A 6,000-nucleotide genomic window follows, 5' to 3' on the forward strand; every position below is an offset into this window, starting at 1 on the left:
TCTTACTTTCGACTCTGCAAAAACTCTTACTGTCTCACTTATTCATTCTCGTCTGGACTATTGTAACTCTCTACTAATTGGCCTACCTTTTACCAGACTCTCCCCGCTCCAATCTGTTCTGAATGCTGCTGCCAGGATCATATTCCTCGCCAACCGTTACACCGATGCCTCTACCTTGTGCCAGTCATTACACTGGCTACCCATCCAATCCAGAATCCAGTACAAAACTACTACCCTCATCCACAAAGCACTCCATGGCTCAGCACCACCCTACATCTCCTCTCTGGTCTCAGTCTACCAACCTACCCGTGCCCTCCGCTCTGCTAATGACCTCAGGTTAGCATCCTCAATAATCAGAACCTCCCACTCCCGTCTCCAAGACTTTACACGTGCGGCGCCGATTCTTTGGAATGCACTACCTAGGTTAATACGATTAATCCCCAATCCCCACAGTTTTAAGCGTGCACTAAAAACTCATTTGTTCAGATTGGCCTACCGCCTCAACCCATTAACCTAAATATCCCTGTGTGGCCTATTAATAAAAAACAACAACATAATCACGTTCCTCCATCATGTTCTCATACACTTTATGCAGTTAATAGCCTCTGTGTCTGTACTGTTACATACTTAGGCTGATAACTGGTTCATGCAGCTTTACATGAACACCCGAGCCTTACACTATGGCTGGTCCAAATAACTAAAGCAATTGTTACCATCCACCTCTTGTGTCTCCCCTTTTCCTCATAGATTGTAAGCTTGCGAGCAGCAGGGCCCTCATTCCTCCTGGTATCTGTTTTGAACTGTGATTTCTGTTATGCTGTAATGTCTGTTGTCTGTATAAGTCCCCTCTATAAGTTGTAAAGCGCTGCGGAATATGTTGGCGCTATATAAATAAAATTATTATTATTATTATTATTATTATTAAGACTAAGAGGGGTTGTCAGCTTTTAAAAGCCTTCCCAAATGAACAGGGGTACTACAAAAAAAAAAAACAACAAAGAAACAAACCAACTAGTGAAGAGCGAACGTGTTCAGATAACGTGGTCAGGCCATGCTCGGCTGTTATACAGCCACAACATATGCGGTGATTGCCCGTTTTGTGGCTGTAACAGCCACGAATCATGCAGCTGCAGGGACTTGAACATATTATCCAAGCACGCCCAAGATACTCGGATAACACCCGAGCACAGCCTGAACGCGTTATATGAGCATGTTCGCTCATCACTAATACCGACCAATATCTCTGCTCCATTCTGCTACGGCACACACCTTAGGCTTTGTTTTCTGGAGAGTGGCTTTACATGTCAGTCAGAGACCACTGATCGCCTGCAGCTTTGACATTCTGAGCAAAAGAAAGGTTGTGCAATTTGGCTGAATGTCATGGCGGCAGCAGTCACATAACTCTCTCTGATGGAACAGTCAAAGAAGAGCCTGGTTGGAGATGCTGGCAGCAAATTGGACCAAAGACATCAGTCCCATAGGCCTGTTGAGAACGTTTTTAAAAGTAATAAACAAGCGTTTTATAGAGTAAGCGAATTTCCCATAAAATATAAATTTAAGATGACTTTTGCTAAAAAACTGCTGTTCTTCTGGAATTAGTCCTAAAAATATATAAATAAACTGGCTACTTGGCGTCATGATTAGAGATGAGCAAATTTGATTTGGTCAGGTCTTATTAGGCAAGCTACAGCGCTTACCGAATAAGCTGCAAAGGGAACCTGGCTTCCTGGATCGCTCCGGCTGATCAGCTGTCCGGCTGCGCGACAGTCACAACACATGCATGGAGAGCCTGTGTGTTGGGTTCTCCATGCATGTGTCGTGACTGTCACACAGCTGCAACACCTGCGGCACCGGACAGCTGATCAGCCGAAGCGCTCCCGGAAGCCGGGTTCCCTCTGCAGCTTATTCGGTAAGCGCTATAGCTTTCTGAATAAGCCCTGACCCGAGCAAATTCGCTCATCTCTAGTCAAGACTGCACTTGTCAGTGGGTTATGTCCCCACAGTCTGATATTTGCAACACTGAATATACAGTTCGTCTGAGCTCCACTAAAGCGTCTGGAGCACAACAACCACGCAGTAGCTTCATAAAAGTCGCTGAAGCTTTTACCTGTGTTAGAAATTCACAACGGTATGGCCATTAACAAACAAGCGTTTTGTAGTGAATTTCTAATTCTACCATTTCTGGCATTGCTCACAGCTTGTACTATTTTTATGATACGCCTGCATCAAAGCATCAATTTGGCCACCCGGTAGTTGACCGCTTTATACGACCCATGCCTTTGGATGGTTTCACACACGTGTGTTTTGGGGTCTGTACCCACTCCTGCAGTGACAAGGTCTCATCCACCATTCACAAAATCACAGGAGTCCAGCACTAGGCCAAGAGGTCACTGACTGGCTGCAGCGGTCATGTGAACAATGGATGGGACACCACTGAAGAACCAACAAGGCATGCAATTAATCATTATTATAGCACGTCTTGAAGTTTCCCTAAGAATACCAGACAACCAATCAAAATCAAAGACATTTAAGTATTTTGTGGATGAAGGTTTCATCAAATGTAGTTCAACTATCATGTTTTTTTAGTCACTTATAGAGCGCCATTAATTCCGCAGCGCTTTATATAGATTATCGGAATCCCCATTGGGGTTCACAATCTAGATTCCCTATCAGTATGTCTTTGGAGTGTGGGATGAAACCGGAGGAAGCCCACACAAACACGGGGAGAACATACAAACACCTTGCAGATGTTGTCCTTCGTGGGATTTGAACCCAGGACCACAGTGCTGCAAGGCTTACAGTGCTAACCACTGAGCCACCATGCTGCCCATTCATGGGCCTGAAGAGGTGGATGTGCTGGGCTGCAAGTGGGTCCTCAGCAGACACATTGTGAATTTGTGATCTACGTACACACGTGAATGGACAAAAGGCAACAGTGTAAGCAGTCACATGGACAGATAAGTGGCCACAAGGGCTACGATGTGCACGGACAACGAGTCATTGAAGGTTGTTTTTGCTTTTTTCACTTGTTTATTTACTTGATACAGAAGCTAACAGACCAGAAAATGGACAAAATAAAATGTACACATACATTACGTATAACGTTAACAAAAAATAAAAAAAAATAAAAAAAGTCATCTAATAGCATCACAAAAATCAGAAAAATCTTAATTGACCAAAATGTGAAAAACAAATAGACACTAGTGAATGAAGAAAAACAACAACCTAACCACTGGTGAAAAGGTGCATATCTCACATAATAGAAATGTCAGATATATTACTAGATACCCGTGGGCTCAGATGATCTGCAGAAGACTGGCTAAACAAAGCCAACTCCAAGGCATAACATCACACAACACATGCCTACAGCAGGTGTCAAACTTCCTTTGTGTCTGGGAAAGAAAAAAAAAAATCACAGTCCAAAATCCAAATACGACATAAAAGAAACACAAAAAAGAAAAAACCTTAAACAAATCAATTTCCCTGATGATGTGTTAACAAATGATGCAATGGAGAAGTTTCAGAGCCTCCGACCAGCACTGCATTGTAGGAGTGGCAAGCAATAAGACAAAGAATGAGGCAAGTGGGCACTAGACAGATGTTACAGCCGCAAAAAAGCCACGCTAGATCCAAAACATTACAAGAGGGTAAAACAAAGAAGGAAAAAAAGCACAAGAATTCCAAAATGAAGCGGCAACAATAGGATGTGGAGAAGATGTCATTGTCACATGGTGCTGCAGAGCCCAGACTTGCACTGGTCCATCACTCAGGCATGGCACAATAAGATGCAGTGACACCAGAGAATGCCACCTTTGTACAGACAACGCACGCTGCATCGTAAAGTCCACAGGACACCGGGAAGGCTATCTCCACATCACACAGCGGAATCGAGAACTAGAACTAACTGCAAAGTTCACGGAAAGTCCGTCCACAAAACATCCAGCAAGGGCCGGGATGGAGGCACACACCGGAATCGCCAAATGTCAACACTCAACAAGTGTATAGTGCAACACGCAAAAAATAAGTGCCCCCCGTAACTGTGTAGGTGCAGCTCATCTCACACCTCTGAACAAGTGACATGGATGCACTGGGCTCATGTCATGGCTGACAGCAGCCGCCTCACTCCACCCAGTCTGTGCACAGCATCCACCCCTGCTACCCCACACACAGCTTCCCTTCTGTCCTCCACCTGCAGCAGGACAGGAGCACTCCTAAATACAAGATGTGGGGGGGGGGGGGATCGCCTCGTCCCTAAATATGTGGGGGGGGGGGGTCGCCTCGGTCCCTAAATATGTGGCTGGCAATCCCTGGTACATTCATAGCATCATCCCTCCCCATGCTATAAAGCGAGGAGTGCTCGGCCGCACACACCTAGCCATGAGTCAGCCATCTCTGCGGATCACTGCACGCCACCCTGCCAGACCCCGATGGGTGCTCAGCACATGGGTGGGGGTCCTGTGCCCGATCCCCCCATCCTGTCACTCTGGCTGGTCACAGGCTCCAGGCCTCACGTCAGACACCTGCACCAGATCTGGGAGGGATCCGTCATCCAGTAAGGTCACTGCAGAGCCGGCACAAGCCATGGTGGGAGGGCTATGGCGCCTGCACAGAGGGCGGCGCAGTACACAGGGGCCGCGGCTCCCATATGCCACACTATTGCCGGCAGGATGGAGCACAACCCCCATCGTCCGCACACAGCCGGCCCTGCTGCACACTGCGCTGCACACTGCGGATGTGGCGGCTCACACGGCTCCACACCCCGGCCACAGCCCCCCGGCCCCTTCCCAGCAGCCCCCTGCGGAGTGGAGGCAGTAACGGCTGTCCGCCATTTTGAGAGGAGAGAAGAAGATGAAGGAGGGAGGAGGAGGCGGCGGCGGCCACATCGGCAGGAGCAGGCCCGGCCGCCGCCTCCGTCCTCCCCGGGGACAATACACGGCACACGGGCGGTGGCGGCCACTTACCGGGGGAGTCATCCGAGTGCGGCGGCGAGTGACGGCCTCTCCCGGGCCACGGACTCCTCCTCAGGAAGGGTCCTCAGAGGGGCGGGTGAGGGGGCGGGTGGGGGCCGCGGCCTCGGGTAACAGCCCGAGCAGATGTGAGGGGACAACGGCGAGAATGGGCAGGGCACGAGGCGCCAGCCGGGGGTGCAGCTCCGTCCTTCCCTCAGGCGATACAGCGCCCGAGCCGGTGTCCTGCGCCTCCTCTCCTCACTGTCCCTTCCGCCGGGCACTTAGGGCAGCCGCCGCCGCGCTGTCAACGAAACGGAGCTCAGCAGCGCGGTGACGTCATATCAACCGCTGTAGGGGAGGAGGGAGCGACCGGCCGGCTCCAAGGGAAGGGGGAGAAAGGGCGGGGCTGGCGGGCCGCGCAGGCGCGCTACAGGCTGCTGCTGTCTAGGCGTGGACGGCGGGAGAGAAGCCTGAGGAGGGAGGGATGACAATGGCAGTGACGCAGAGAAGGGGGAAGGCGCATGCGCGGTGGTGACTGGCTGCAAGGTTGAGACTAGATGAGCGGAGGGCGGTTGTTTATGTGCGACCGATGTACAATGGGAGACCAGTAATCTGCAGCGATAATGGGATAATTAGGGGCTGCAGCACTGGAGAGTGAGGGGACTGCTAACTCCATGTAGGAACAATGTATGGAACAATCTGCAGTCAGAAATCGGACCTGTGTGAGCAACCAGTAGGGGGCGCCCACATACACGGTAGGGTGTCGGCCACACCCCTCAGTCCGCTGTGTATGGGGGTAACATATACCGAGGTGTCGCCCTGTCGGTACAAAGTGGCATGTCAGGGCTCAGCCAGGGTTGGACTGGCCCACCAGAGAACCGGAGAATCCTCGGGGGACCCTGGCTTCCGTGTCAGGAGACTTCAAAGGGCAGACCTTGCAGTTGCTAAGGGGCTCTTCAGTGGGGGAGAAAGGTGGGCCCTCAGAATGAAATCCTGCGGTGGGCCCAATGTTCTTCAGGCTGACACTGGGTTCAGCTAATCAATTTGCTGC

The 6,000-nt window shown here is 50.3% G+C and overlaps 1 protein-coding gene across 1 annotated transcript in view; it reads right to left on the minus strand.

The window, feature by feature from the left end:
* Nucleotides 1-5,284, minus strand: part of PAFAH1B1 (platelet activating factor acetylhydrolase 1b regulatory subunit 1) — a 115,911-nt gene extending 110,627 nt beyond the window's left edge. The window contains exon 1 of the mRNA XM_077294408.1: nucleotides 4,962-5,284. The gene's annotated coding sequence lies outside the window, so the exon portion shown is untranslated. The remainder of the gene's footprint in view (nucleotides 1-4,961) is intronic.
* Nucleotides 5,285-6,000: the final 716 nt, after the last annotated feature.

Source organism: Ranitomeya variabilis, chromosome 3 (assembly GCF_051348905.1).
Source record: "Ranitomeya variabilis isolate aRanVar5 chromosome 3, aRanVar5.hap1, whole genome shotgun sequence".
NCBI classification, from domain to species: domain Eukaryota; kingdom Metazoa; phylum Chordata; class Amphibia; order Anura; family Dendrobatidae; genus Ranitomeya; species Ranitomeya variabilis.